Source organism: Lissotriton vulgaris, unplaced genomic scaffold (assembly GCF_964263255.1).
Source record: "Lissotriton vulgaris unplaced genomic scaffold, aLisVul1.2 SCAFFOLD_236, whole genome shotgun sequence".
Classification (NCBI taxonomy): Eukaryota; Metazoa; Chordata; class Amphibia; order Caudata; family Salamandridae; genus Lissotriton; species Lissotriton vulgaris.
The window spans coordinates 2,071,622-2,087,293 of record NW_028246389.1 but is presented as its reverse complement, the minus strand read 5'-3'; the positions used below and the strand labels follow the sequence as shown (position 1 = coordinate 2,087,293).

General features: G+C 44.8%; 1 pseudogene; it reads right to left on the bottom strand.

Moving 5' to 3' along the window:
- Window positions 1-1,080: 1,080 nt before the first annotated feature.
- Window positions 1,081-2,289, bottom strand: LOC147665969 (TATA box-binding protein-associated factor RNA polymerase I subunit A pseudogene; annotated as a pseudogene).
- Window positions 2,290-15,672: the final 13,383 nt, after the last annotated feature.

Here is a 15,672-nt window from a genome sequence, read left to right as displayed (position 1 = left end):
AATAGATTTTCAACAGAAGTGGTATTATTTACCAAGAAGCAACAGGAAAATCTCACATGACAATACAGTTAAGACAGCACTGTACAGAGTGGATCATGTGACAACCCAGTGACACTTGGTGCAAGGTGCTATGTACAATTGGTGATAGTGAATGTGCAAGTGCTAAAAACAGCAGCGTGGACGGCGCATGAAACAAATTATTTACATCAAGTAATGGCTTCTCAAAACAAGTTGTAATTACTCAAAATACAATTATTTAAATAGAAGCACAAAACGTGGTATGCGTCGTATCATTCAAGCTGTACAGTCGACGGCGTTTCGATCCCCTTTAACTCGGGATCGTCATCAGGACAGGGTTGTCGATGGGAACAGTGCTGTGGGCAAGAAGGGGCAGATTGAGCGGGAGAACCTGGTTTGAAACGGAGGGAGGGGAGAGGGAAAAAGGTGGGGGGGGAAAGGGAGTGAGGCAAGTGGATTGGTGATTGGGTTACCTGCAGGATAGTGAAAGTCAAGATGTGTATGAGGTGCGAAGGCAGTGGTGGCCGGACCGAGGTTAGTCAGGTGTAAATAGGGGGTGACTAAAGTATGGTACAAGTATTAAAAGGGCGGATAAAGTTCCAAGGGCTAATTTACATGTGACCAAGTGCTATAGTGTGACAATTGGGTAACTGCGGTGAGACAGGTGATTGAAAGTGACGGGTGTAAAGATGGGTAAACACTTACAATAATACCCAGGATATTGAGTATGGGTATAAGAAGTCCAGGTGGTCGCTCAAAGTCAAGGACTGTGGGGAGGCAAGGATATGCAATAGTCAATTACAAGTTAGGAAGAATGGATACAGACCTAGTTATCTGGAGCGGTCAAATTACCTGATCGAAGAGTTATATTTGATCAGCGGCGGGACTTGCTATGCCTGAGGGGAAAAAGGGAGTGGGAATGAGTATGCGCCGATAGCGTAAGTAGACGAGAAAGGGTCTACAGTTGGAACGCTATGGTCGTTGGGCACAGGGTCTCACCTGACTTAAGCAGGGCGGCAGACGGCAATCCCAACGAGGTCTATGGGTTTTCTCCTGTTGTTCTTACACCCCTTGAACTGCAGCTTTCATCTGTGTTGCTAAACAGGCCCAGGGTACCATGTGCTCCTTCCACGCGGAGTAATCCAGGACCTCGAAGAGGACCCGCAGCGCGAGCTCGCGGTGCTCCGGCAGATCATATTCCTGAAGCAGTGTATTCAACTCCAACATCAGTTCATGAGAAGGCACAAGCTGATGTAGAATCTTCAGTACTTCAATCAAAGACTCCTTTGACTCGCCGTTTCGTTTCAGGAAAGCATACAAGTAGACATGAGCAATGGGGTTGGCTGGGTACTTGCTGACATAAGCATAATCGTACAGCAGAGTTCGAGCAGCCTCTTGGTCACCATGGAACTCTAGAAGATCAGCATAACTCTGGACGAAGACATTCCACACCCCTGGGACCTGGGTAATCTCACGGAGGGCTCCTGTCGCCTGCTGGAAGTAACTGGCCATCTCCTGTGCACAGGCTGCTTCAGATAAGTAATCCAACTCATTCTCCAACGTGGCACACCGCTTTTGTGACCATTTCTGATAGACTAACAATGCCCGGTAGGCCTGGATAAGTTTCATGGTTTTATCTTGTGACTTATCGCCATGCCTCCAGCTCTGTGCGACAGTAAGGTTGAGATATGCATCCTGTGTTAACCCTTGATACAGGAGATGAAAAACGTGCTCTAAGCACACCTTCAAATAATTATTGATTCCTAAACTCTTCATTCTGTCCGCAAACACATTGATATCTTCAAGCTTGCTTTTTGGAAGATGGAGCAAAATTCCAGTTCCTAGTCTCCAAATCAACTCCTTAGCCGCGATTAATCTGGTGGTCGAGGAACTCTCCAAGGACTGGACGAAGCCCTTCATGAGTTCTGCTGCTCGCTGCCACTGGTTTTGAAAAAGGGCTTCCTGAATGTGCTCCAAGCAAACCTCTGCAGTTTCGTTAAATCCCTTCCTTTTTCCGCTGATGACCTTTTTGTATGGATGATGCCTATGGGTGTAGGGTAGTCGGATATTAGGGATCGACGTCTGTGGCATCTCTTCCCCAGACTCGTCCACGGACTCTTCCATATCTGCTAAAGAAACACAACCCGAGACCTCACAGTATGATGAAACGTTTTCCTGAAAATCTCCACCCACTGACTTATGGCGCAGTAGCTAGAGACGCCATCGGCACTGAAGTTTCCTGAACAGCCTGCGATTTGGTACCTAAATACTTCTTAATCAGGCACCTTCTGGCTATTCGTTAATTTTCTGATTTTATGATACAGAAAAAATTAATTAATACATACAAATGTGTACATGTAATAAGTAGTTAATTTACAAAATGTATAATATTATTACAATTTTAAAATTAATTAACTATTCAATAAATATATATTTTGAAAATCTTCTCTCTCTACTGCCATACAAATCAGCAACACGAAAAAAAGGTAAATACTTCCAAGCAAAAATCTACTATTTTATTACAAATACTGGACAATAAAATAATAATAATATGTAAGACTTAAACTAATAAACTGTTGTGAAATAAATTACAATACAATCACAAATAGATATAATATCATAAAGTATTTAATAAAACAATATAAATAAAATGGTATGTTAAACAAAGTAAATAAAATATATTAAGTTCAAGAAAATGTTATTAATAGTAATAAAAAAGAAAACCAGGTGTCAAAACAAAGTACAGCAAGATATCAGAATAAGAATCTAAGCAGAATAATACAATCATACAAATGTAAGCATGATAATAAGATAACTCTGGGTGCAAGATGAGAAAAAGGGAAAAGGCAAAGAAAAAATACGATAAGCATAAAATTTGAAATACATGAGAACATTGGAAAGTAATAAACAAAATTGGTACAATGAAGGATAAGTGGAATGTATCAGGCAGTTAAGGAGGTTTAGGAACTTCCTGTTGTGGAGGTGAGGGGCGAAACAAGCGTTTACTACATGAGTCCAGATAAAGTGTGACGGGAGTCCATGAATCCATGCGTTTTGTAGCCATACATGCCGGGAAAACATGGGCAGTATCCAGTCTATGGTTGTGGCATACATTAAACCACCATGCTTTGAAGGAAATTTTGGAGAAGTCTTTCCAGTTGACTGTTATTTGTTGGAAGGCAGCGGCAAGTAATAGATCAGCAATCTGAGGTTTTAGATCAATGCCGTGCCAACAAGGAGAGAGACTACCCATAAAAACATGTGTGGGAGAAAAAGGGATAGAGGTGTGAAAAATTAAATTAAGTTGAGCCCAAACCTGTATCCAAAAATTACGAACATGAGTGCATGAAAATAACATATGAAATAAATTGGCTTGTGGTGACGAGCAAGACCAGCATGTGTGGGGAGTAGCAGGAAAGCGTTTGTGAAGGTCGGAAGGGTGTGTAGAGGAGTCTATTGTAAATAAAGAACAAAGTCTGAGTAAGGGTTGCTGCTCTGGAAGATTTGCGAAGTTTGGTCCAGATTTTGTCCCAAAAGGAAACCGACCAAGAGACAGACAAATCATGCTCCCAAGATTCTTCTACTTTAGATTTGGGTCTCGGAGTCTCACCAGCGTGGGGGTATTTGTAAATAGCAGTAGCCTTTGGTGTAGTGCGTAAGAAGGAATGAAGTGCGGCAGTGGTGGTGGAAGGAGCAGGAGGAGGACGGGGCTGAGAGAGGTCATTGTATTTCGTTAGGACTGTATTTTTAAGCAATTGATATTTGCGTGCAAAGGAAGTAGGTAAGTCATAGAGGGAGCGAAGGGTGTCAAAAGATAAAAAGGAGGAGTGAGAAAAAAGTTGGGAGATCCACTGTAGGCCTCGAACATGCCAAGTTTTCCAGAAAAAGGGTCTATTACGGATGAGTAAGGAAGTGTTATGCCATATGGGAGAGGAAAGGAAATCGGCAACGGTAGTGGGAGGAGAGTGCGTAGAGGAGAGGAGTAATTTAGTGGTAAACTTATGAATCGGAGTAGATAAAATAAAATATATTATTACCTGCTATATTATGTCACGTGATAATCTGTACATCACAATATTGTGGCCATAATAGCAGATGCCAAGAACATTCTGTAGGTGATTTGTGAGTAAAACACCGCTGTCACACCTCTGTGCCTCCTGCGATCTATGAAGCACCCTGGCTTATAGTATTTGGCAGATTGGTTAAAACCATATCTCTATCCTGGAAGACCTTTCCCATTAGTGCAGAGGACTTGCTAGCTTTATTTTCAATCTGGCCTATCTCACCTCATTTTATTATGCATTGTAGCAAACAATATGAACTCTTCACCTATGAAGTGCTTTTGTTTCGCAGAGTTACATAAAAACTCCACAAGATTCTGCGGAGCTCCATCAACGACCCAATGCCAGCGCAAGCAGAAGCCATCTGACCACGTTCCCCGCATTGCAAAGGTGATCCTAATCTCGCTCAAGCTCATCAAATCACAATTTCTGGAGCTAAGCTGGAGAAAGATTTCGCTGTGTGGCAAATCTGGCCACAACTACACGTTAGTGGGTAATGTGCAGTGACTAAATATCCACGGACAGAACAAAACATACCACCCACCTTTAATTCCTTGCTCTGTGAGTAACGCAACCCACAAAAAGAATGTGCACCAACAGTCCTCATCCTTGTCAATATTTCTCAGACTGCCTCTTTAGGTGCGATTGTGGAACCATTCACATGACTGAGATGTAAGAGCATGTGTCTTATTATCTACCGTACAAGGACACTGTCAATGTACTTTTTGCATCTAAGCCAATTTTACACCAGTGGATAAAATACTACATTGCTGTTGTTTATATTTTTCTGAAAGGAGTGTTTATTTGCTGTAGATGTGTTCATTGCCTTGAACGTCTGTATTCTGTGACACTATTTATTGTGTCAGGTATCGTTTTCGTCTTGCAGGTCCTTGTCCTGAGTTCTGCACAAATATATTGTTGCCCACCTCTCTTCAGACCCACCAATTTACAAAACACTCCAGGAGACACCATTATTTTGTGCATTAGTTCCCAATCCCAAAATGAAGAGGCATGTAAATGTAATTTGTACTTGTAAAGCACACTAATACCCCAACTGGGCTGTCCTGGTGCTGTAACGCATACCGCTGTGGAACCCTTCCTGGTTTTTTCCTGTGAAATGTTCACTCCTGGGCACCCCCAAATTGAAGCCAGGCATCCCATCGCTATTGGGGGCATTGTGGAGATTAAGCAAGCTATTGCCCAGAGTTGCAGAGTGGGACCCATGATTAGAACAGGCACCGAGGCGAGAATCATCAGGTCCGAGGAAATTGAGCCCAAGACTCGCCGAGGCGGTAATTGAACCCTGGTCCCGGGCCAGACCTCTGAATCGGGGTCTGCCGCTCTAACCATTGAGGCACACTTCTCCACATATGAATAGGGTCTCTTTTTGGAAGTTATTCACATGTGCAAGTCAGATTTACATGTGCAGATGGAAATCTACTTTTCGAATTCAGACAGTGTAGTTTTGCACTTATAGAATGATTTACTCTCAGAAGTTCAGGTGAATATTTCAAGTCAAGTCAAGTCAAATAGTGCTTTATTCGAGTAATTACTCATAAAAGCAAAAATACAAACAAAATATTAAAATTGAATTAAATTTACAGTCAATCACAATGACACAGCACTATTGAATCTCTAAAATACATTCAATTAAAAATTTACTTTACAATACTTGATCAATGGTTAAAAAAGATTAATACATTTATAAAAATTATTTAAAGATATAGAACGTTGGTGATTTAAAAAACAATGGTAGAAAAAATTTGAGGAATCAAATTTTACAGACAGAGAATAGTTATCTAACTAGCAGTCTCTGACTGAATACAAAATCATTCACTTTAAAGGTTAAAAAGCAGTAATATCAAATTCATGGGGACAGATTTTTCAGACAGAGAATAGTTAGTTAACTAGCAGTCTCTGTCTGATCGCCCACGCCCAACCAACATATTTTGCTGTGGCTATCGAAATCCAAGTGAGGGAACTCGTACATATGACGCGCAGGGCTACAGAACTACAAGTGGTCCCAAAGTTCCTGCACATAGGTGCCAACCAGACATGCCTTGGTGCACAATAGACTTTACAGGAAAACAAGAAGTGACCCAGTGTTTCCTTCCCCGTTCCACAAGCTGGGCAGATGTCACTTCCCCCCGCACCCCATCTAACAGTCAGTGCTCTTATAGGGAGTGCTCCAGCTCTTAATTGAAATAGGAGCTTCCTGTCACCCGGCTTTGAGATAATATCCCAATATGACTCCAAAGCAGGATACAGTTTGGCCTCGAGGAAGGACATGGACATAGACCCGATGCTAGAGCTGCTTAGGCTCTTATTAGCAACGTTTTCCCAGAAAATATTTTTTAGGACAGTCTTTGTGGGGAATAATGCACCAGCCGGATCCAGCCACAAAGAACTCAATCAAGCTCAAACAATATAGCTTTCAGTGAGTTAAGCCAGCTAATTTTATGGAAGCCGTCAGCCTTGATGACATCCATAAAACCTTCTGCATAATGTGAGAGCTCGGGAGTGGTCCAGAGTCTTCGCCAGTACAAAATCAGGCGTAAACTGGCCAGATCCTTAATTTGTTTCCTGCCGAGGTCATATCGAAGAGGCAACAGCGGAGTGCTTTTAGGTGTACCCGTAAGTACCCGCAGAAATTTATTTTCTGAGGCTTGCAAGGAATTCAGATTTTCAAAGCCCCACATCTCTGCACCGTAAAGTGCGGACCCAATTGCCTTAGCTTCATAAACTAACAAAGCTGGTTTAACTGGTTTGGTCAGGGACTTCCTATGTTCTGAGTTGATGGCACCCGCTAATTGCTTATGTTGCAGTATAGCAATGTTTAAGTGCTGAGTCCACTTGTTGTTGTCAGCAATTTGGATACCCAAGTATGTAAATGAGTTAACTAACTCTAATGGCCAACCACTCATCATAATTTTGGACTTAAAACTGCGATGCGGCTTGAAGGCCATGAGTTTAGTTTTAGTAGCGTTCACCTCAAGTCCATGTTCCCCACAAAAGTTCTCAAAGATCGACAGAGCACGCTGCAAACCACTAGGGGTTTTAGATAGAATTAGCGTGTTATCCGCAAACATTAATATAGGGATTTTTAGACCAGAAAGAGAAGGAGCGTCAACTGGCGCAGGTACCAAACGGGGGACGACACCGTTTATGAACAAAGTGAACAAGGTTGGAGCCATTGAACACCCTTGTCAACTCCTCGCTCAACGGGAAAGTCATCTGTGACCATCCCGTGGCCGCCCCACTGGATTTTAGCAAAATTGAGCTCATGCAGGCGTATTATCAGGGTTAGTAATTCCTTCGGGACCCCCAAACTCTGTAGAACTTGCCACAGTTTTGCCCGCGGAACCAGGTCGAAGGCAGCCCGCAAATCGACAAAAGCCGCATAGAGGCTGCCTCCCCCCAGCACCACGGTCTTCCACTGCAGCAATTGGAAGCGAAACACTTGGTCCACCGTACTTGTTGCCCTTCGAAAACCTGCTTGGAAAGGTGATAGGATGTTGTTATCTTCTGCCCATTCAAGGAGCCTATTTACAACCACACGACCGGCTATTTTTTGCACAGTATCAATGAGGCTGATAGGCCTGTAATTACATGGCTGAGCAACGGTCTCCCTTTTTGAACACAGGGATGATCACTGCACCTCTCCATGAAGCAGGGACGTCAGCTCCCTTAGCAATAAAATTAATAAGCAAATAGATATATTTGCACCAACGATCTTTATCGTTTAAAAAAATATCAGCCGGTACACCATCTAAGCCAGGAGCACGCCCTCTTTTTACTGCAGTGATAGCAGACATAATCTCTTTATAGGTAAAGAGGTTACCTTGAGGAAAGGTCATAATAAAACTATCCTCAACTGTAACCTGGGTATTAAGAGTATATTGTGAGCAAAAAAATTCTACTCAGGCCTCTTGTGGTACATTGTTATTTGGAGATGCTTCAACTCTCTCGCTGCCCCATTTGACCATATTCCATGAACACTCGGGAGTCCCTCCTATCGCTAGCCTTTTTCAATTTGCACCAATGTTGCTCGTCCCATTCTCTCTTGGCTTTTACTATGCATGCATTGTAAGCCTTTCTGGCAAGGCACATAGACATGGGCTCCCTCCTCTTAATGGCAAGGCCAAGGGCAAGTCGTGCCTCCCTGCAATCGGTGTTATACCATCTTGCACTTTTACGGACCATTGCCCCATTTCACTTAACAGGTTTTAAGAAATGCCCCTTGATCTTGGCAAAGAGGGTGTCATGAATATTGACCACGTCCCCCAAGCCAGAAGAAGCGTCGCTAATCAATTCCAAAGCTGAAATAGCTTGGTCAGTTACGTAATTAATAGTATCAATGGCCTGTTGATTGTTGACTACAGTATCCCATCTGAGCCTATGCATATTGTTCTCTGGGACAATCAGTGGTGGAACAAGAGTATTCGTACAATTAGAATTTGTCTCAGCAGGCCACCATTTGTGTGTCACGCATAAGGGGTTGTGGTCACTCTCTGGTCTCGCGACAGCCTCCATATCCCAGAGAGTTGACCATAATGACAAACTAAAGATTACATAGTCAATTCTACTTTTGTGTCTCCCGTTATCATAGAGCCATTTTTATTCGCAATGTTCTTCCATTCATAGCTCTCAGACCTTTTTCGAGACACATTGCATTGAGGGCTATTATGTCCTCAGTCCAGCGAATAACTGGCTTCAGTTGTAACTCAGGAATAACCCAGAGAGAGTCCTCTTCAGCTCCGGTGGAGGCCTCTCCCGAAACCAAAGGCTCAAACATCCGATTAAGATCACCTGCTATAACAATGTTGTTCACGTGGGAATGTACATCCAGAAAGTTATCCAAGGCTGTTAATACATCGGATCGGCCACCCTTAGCACTCCTAGCATATATGTTATAGATATCAAGTGACCCAAGAGTATCAGTAGTTATCCTGATCAACTGAATGTCATTATGACTAGTATCTATTCTTTTGGTTGAAACTTTTAGGGACTGTTGAATCCAAATGGTGAGCCCCCCATTGGTCTACCTTTCGGGCCCTTTACAGCTGGCACAGAGAAGTTCAGGTATCCTAACACAAAGACAGGTTCACAAGCCCAGGTCTCCTGGAAAATGCATACGTCAAATTGGGAAACAAAACCAAGCCAGTCCCCACAGTCTAGTTTAGAGGACAGCCCAGCCAAATTCCAGGAGATTAGGTTAGCTACCCTAGTCATGCAACCAACTGGCGCTTCAGGTGTAAGGTTCTGCATACTAGACTCACCTGCTACTATCGCTACTGGGTTACACATCATCCCATTACTATGGCAGTTGGCATTCTGGGCAGGCAAGCTAAATAAGCTCTGATCAACAATAGCTAGAGGTGCAACACTTTTGCCTTCAAGAAGTCAGTCACAGCTGTTTAGGTTAGAGAGAGCTGAGAACCTATTTTCCAAATTTAGTCCCCAATCTGTGGGGGGCTGCGCTACCCTCTTCCCTTTCGTTGAAACAACATTCCACTTCGTCCTCAACATGCTCTTATTAGAAAACCTCCCACTGCGATGGTAAAAGAAATCTAAGGTGAGTGGGACGATCTCAGTGGATCTTCGCTGTGGGGGTAGGAGATTGGGCAGTATGTTGGATAATACCTCTGGTTCTGAGAAATGTAAAACAACACAATCACCCCGGAATCTTTTTACACTATTTCCTATCCACTCGACCCTCCTGGCCTTGACTAGTTCTTCTGCCAGCTGTTGCTTACCCCAGGGAGTTATTACCATATTGTTTGTCAGCCAATGTAGGGCTTTAGACAACAAAGATGAAGTAGTTTCATCCTGGCCTGGGGCTAATTTGGGGACGTTAGCTAGTACCAAGACCAAAGGAGAGGCCTCGACTATCAGCTCAACCGAGCCGTTCACAGGTTCTGGAGCAGAAGCTACAACTGGAGGGACAGCTTTCTCTTGCACACCATCCAATGTGGATACCAGGGGAGCCACTGGGTGATCAAATATAGGGAAGACCCCACCACCCACCGGTATAGAGGGGCCCTTCTTTTGCTCGACCCTGTTTGCAACTTCATCGGGCAGTTTACCTACTTCAGCTAAGGTGTTATTCAGTAAAACCCCTAAACGATTGACCTCTTTAGTGAGCTTCTCTATTTTACCTACCAACGGCTTTACAATTCCCTGTATCTTGGTCTCTATCATGTCCAACAGATTCTTAAATTGATCATTAGTTATAGACATACAAACATCGTCATCAATTGATCCATCATCCTCCGCCAAGGACTTACTGGGAGGGGAAGCAGGCTTTTTCCGGCTTGATCTTAACCCTCCACGCTTGGGCTGTCCATTTCTGGCACCTCTAGTGGTACGTGGCGCAGGCACTGGAGTGGGGGCTTTTTCCTCAGATAAATGCTGTTCAACCTCCTCATCGTTATCACTGTCTAATGCTACACAGTCTAACTGGATCGTTGCGACGTTATCAGCCTGGTCAGGTATAACAGCTGCATTACTACTAGTGTTGACTAGATCAGGAAATTGGGCCAGGTCTGGTAACGGCACAATTATTGTAGTTGATGTAGGTGATACACCCAGCCCAAGTGAGGATCTCCTTTCACTGTTGATTTTAGCAACTACCTGGACTAAGTAGTTGTCCATAGTGTTTTTAGCAGGGGATATCTTTTTACAAGACATAACACACGTTAAACCAGTGAACAGTGCCTACCCAAAAAGCCTTCTATGGGTGCGTCGGGAGGAAAAGTTACAAGCCCTCAGTACAATTCGTCCACAATTGGATAGGAACAGTAATGATATTGACCAGAATAACCCACGACAATGTCAAAGTCTCACCTCAAAGTTTTTGGGCAGAGTAACAGGCCCAGCCCAGTCTCTGCCTGCCTCGGACTGTCTTAGACTGTCCGCCCTTAGTCCGGGTTTCGTCCGGAGCGTCCCGCGCGCGTCCTCGCGGGACTCAGCCCCTGCGGGTGCTTTATGCGCCTCCTGGCGCGCTGGTTACAGGCGTCGTCGCTGGCCCCAAAGGATGCTGGGGGATGTGGTCCGGCCGGCGGAGCCAAGCCCGGCCGGTCGGTAACTGCAGTGGAATGGCGGAGCCAAGCCCGGCCGCTGTGCAGGAAGAACAGGAAACAGCAAGCGTGAGTAGAAGAAAGACAGGGGACTCAGCCCCTGCAGGTGCTTTATGTGCCTCCTGGCGCGCTGGTTACAGGCGTCGTCGCTGGCCCCAAAGGATGCTGGGGGATGTGGTCCGGCCGGCGGAGCCAAGCCCGGCCGGTCGGTAACTGCAGTGGAATGGCGGAGCCAAGCCCGGCCGCTGTGAAGGAAGAACAGGAAACAGCAAGCGTGAGTAGAAGAAAGACAGGGGACTCAGCCCCTGCGGGTGCTTTATGCACCTCCTGGCGCGCTGGTTACAGGCCTCATCGCTGGCCCCAAAGGATGCTGGGGGATGTGGTCCGGCAGGCGGAGCCAAGCCCGGCCGGTCGGTAACTGCAGTGGAATGGCGGAGCCAAGCCCGGCCGCTGTGCAGGAAGAACAGGAAACAGCAAGCGTGAGTAGGTGAATAATTCTACTGATGTAGGTGTCTTTTACCCACAAACCTATATGTTTTGGGGTATTCGTAGACCATTTTTCAACCCCACCTTCACCAAGAAATAGTCGGAGATTTACTACTGTCAAGGGCAGTAGTTAATCTCTTTCCATGGTCAGAAATGGAAGGGCACAACTCACAAGACTGGGAGGACTGCAAGGGATGGGATTTCATGAAAGGCAAAAATAATTTTCCTTAGGACTAATGAAGCATAAAAGATAGGCAGTGCATTTGCACTTGCTCTTTTTTGCATGCAAGAATATGCTTTTGTATATTACTGCATGAATAATATAATTAACACAAGTTTTCCAATCTTATGCATGAAAAGCTATAACCTGGAAACGGTTTGTGAATTACAGAAATGAGAAAATCTGCACCCATGTGACTTAGTAACCCACTGGGTGCAGATATACTAATTTCTTCCAGAATGATGACCTAAACACTGTCACTCCCAGAAAGAACGACACCTGGGGCATTCCGTTCTTTAATTAGGACAAATGTAATTCCCATGCTTGGAAATAACTGGTTTGGTGTCAACAACTCTATACAATGGTACTGTAGACCCACATTTAAAAAAAAGGTCCCCATGTCAGTTATACTGCAGGACTGTTGGAGCACAACAGAGCTCAACATAAGTAGCATGAGGTCCTCACTGGCTGATGATGCTGCTAAACAAGACTGTTCGGCTTGCCCCCTACTATAATCATAAAGAAGAAAGATAAATAGTTGCTGGGTGGATGCCCTTGGAGGATAAGGTTGTCTGGGACCAGACTGAAGTATACCTGTATCCCTTGGAATTAAAGGTCAAGGATAATGTTACACCAATCTCCCAAAATAATACGGTCTGTTCTGAGAGACTGCGCGCTGCACTCCCAGTGGTGTCAAGGAGCTAGAACAAAAGGCAAGTAGAGTCACAATAGGAAACTAGTTGCAGTACATCTCCAATTGCCCTTGCTCCTTCCCTTCTGTGTTCCATGCTTTCTATCTTTACCAACAGAAAAACTTCAGTGGGGAGGGGAACAGAGGTGAATTTACTATGATAAGGGCATTGTATCACCCACAGCGTGGTGAGGTCCATCCATGAGTGGTTGCCCTGTTCCTAGAAGCAAAAATGGATGCTCCAGTATGCTAGCGCTCTTTCACAGATGGGCAAAAAGGAAAGTTATTAGACTGTCATGTAACACCAACAAGATGCATGCTGAAGATACAGTGTAGCATGTATTAAGAGCACAGGCTAATTGTGGAGGCAAAAGGTCCATGGCCCTCAAGGTCAAAGGTTTACACTGGCAGACACCAGTGGGTCAAGGAAGTTCACATCTTCCACAGCCACTGTTCTGGTATCTGAACACAGAACAAGTGTAAGGTCTATGGAAGCATTAGGAATGAGTATCAACAGAACTTCTCCCCCTGGTAAATCCCCAGTTTGAACATAGAGCTGTGATGACAGGGTGCAGTAATGGTGCTGCAACTCTTCTATTCCAATATTGCTTTATATCTGGAAACATCCCTGGATCTGTGGCAACCTCATGTTCACCATGTCCGTATTTCAGAATTTTCCCTGCTGACCTTAAATTTCAATCCCAAACACTTGTCTTGAGAACTTGTTGTTATGTTATGCAGTTTCATAAAGCACTCAGCTGCACCAGCAATGGGGTGTCCCAGCACTGAAGGCAGATAACTGCAGAGCCATTAACAGAAAATAGGCCTACAATGTTGGGAAGAGGAACGTTTTTATTGCTTCACAAAATGCCAAATAATTCTTAAGGCTGCTAATGGAAATAGGGAGTGTGGTCCAGAGTTTTGGCGCAAGAGTACGAAAGGAACGACCCCCAGAATGGACTCTCCTCCCCCGAGGGATAGCTGGCAAATGCTGCCCCATCGACCAGAGTTGGCGGGGGTTGTAAGGTGAAAGCAGATTGGCCAGGATACCTGGGGATGAAGAGTTCAAGATTTTAAATGAAATACAGAGGGACTTGAACTCTATACGTTTGGCGACAGGCAGCCAGTGAAGCCGACGAATAGCACTAGATGCAGAGCAAGTCCTGGGTAGGCCAAGGAGAGTTCTGGTCGCAGCATTCTGGACCCTCTGCAGTCTGACAATTTCAGACTTGTTTGACCCCAGATAAAGTTAGCTGGCATAGTGTAGTCTCGACAGAATCGAAGCCTGGACAATAACCTGCCAAATGGGGGGGGGGGGTCAAAAAATCCCAGCAACGGTTTGAGCCCCCGCAGAATACCAAAACAGGTCCTGACCACCTTCTTGGTTTGGGTCTGAAAGCAAAGGGCGGAGTCGACCCAGACACCCAGATTTTGTACCACCTGTTTGGGGGCAGGTGCATGTCCCAAAGTGGCAGGCCACCAGTGCTCTCTCCACAGCTCAGAGCCTTTCCCTATCAGCAGTACCTCAGACTTGCTAGTGTTGACCTGGAGACAGTTGGCAGTCATTTACTCTGCGACGGCCTCAAGATCACTCCGAAACTTGCAAGCGTCCTAAGTGGAGTCGTCAGAGAGTGTGACTACCAACTGTGTTCCATCCGTGTATGACACTTGAATCCTAACACCTGTTTATTACGAGGGAGAAACCATGAAGAGGAAAACTTACGCACACATCATAGGGCTTTAGATTTCCACTCTAACTATCAAAATCAGAGCAACAGTACCATCCTAAGCCTAAAGGGCTGCAGGGTTTATGGGCACCAAACACACCTCATGGAGCAACCAACACCGGCCAACTAGATGGCATGTAACTGTGATGTCAATGGAGTCACCTCACAAGAGGATCCAGTCATGGTCTATTACCCTCCCCTTTCCACTTTGGAATAATTGAGGGTTGGTTTCCCTCTTGATCTGAATCGAATCAAGAACAGGTCAATTTATGTGAGGCTATCCATCCATCAAACTTGAACAGTGTTTCACTGGATCTTTGTAGGGTCTCCAATAGCATATCAAGGGCTAAAGATATCCCCTTTGGTGTGCGTGACTTTCAGAGCCCCTTCAACCACACCACAGTTGATGAGATTGGTGAAATCCTGGATTTTAGGCAACTGCAATAGCCTGATCCAAACCTAGTGGGAAATTATTCCATACGCCTGACCTGTCCAGGTGAAGAAACAACCTTTTGTTCCCCAGCATAAACTGGTGACCAGTGGAGTCAGCCTCATATAAGGGCAGAACCTTCTTACCTACCATTTTCCCAGATTTAACTGAAACTTGATTGTCAGAGTGGGAGACTTATCAATAGAGCACAAACCCTCAGAGCCAGGTAAAATATGGCTCAATGTTCTAGTATAGGTGTGCCAGGATCCAGGAACAACAAGATGAGGCAATCCATCTGGCCTTCTAATAGATTATTTTTCCAAGCCACAAGCCTACAGGGTTGCAGATTTCTAGACAGATCTAATTCTTCCAGGAGCTGTGGTCCACCGGAGCAGGAGAGGGTGCAGGATCAAAGGTAAGATGATCAGGCTGGATTGTATACACAGAGTCAACCCAGCAGAAAGGTAAGGCGTTAAACCTGAATGCAGCTCCTTAAATGCCGAATAATAGTTTTTTTTCATCTCTTGAGCTAGGGCTTGCTCACATTTTGTGGTGCGAGCTGTAATTACTGAACTAAGGTCACATGCATTGTCCAATGGGATGGTGACGTCCTGGTCCGGCTTATGCTCTAAGTTGCGATGCTGGTTGCCAGAAGCACTGTCCGGGTAGTCAACCCCAGTGGTGAAGATTGTCTCTATCCAGAGAAAACATGGTGCTATTCTTCTCTTCGCAGTAAGGTTTTTCCCATGAATGAAAAAACATCATTTTTGTTTGGCCTTAATGGTTTCCTTTTACCTTAATGAGGCAGAGAGGCAATATGGACACCATTAGCATCATGGTCTTGTTCTTGGTCTTGTAAGGCAAACTGTTTCCTGTTTCCCCTCCAGTGTTGTTGGCAGCCTCATGGCTCTTTTCCCACTGCTGCCTAAATTGAACAGGTGCCTGGCAGGCAATCTGCTG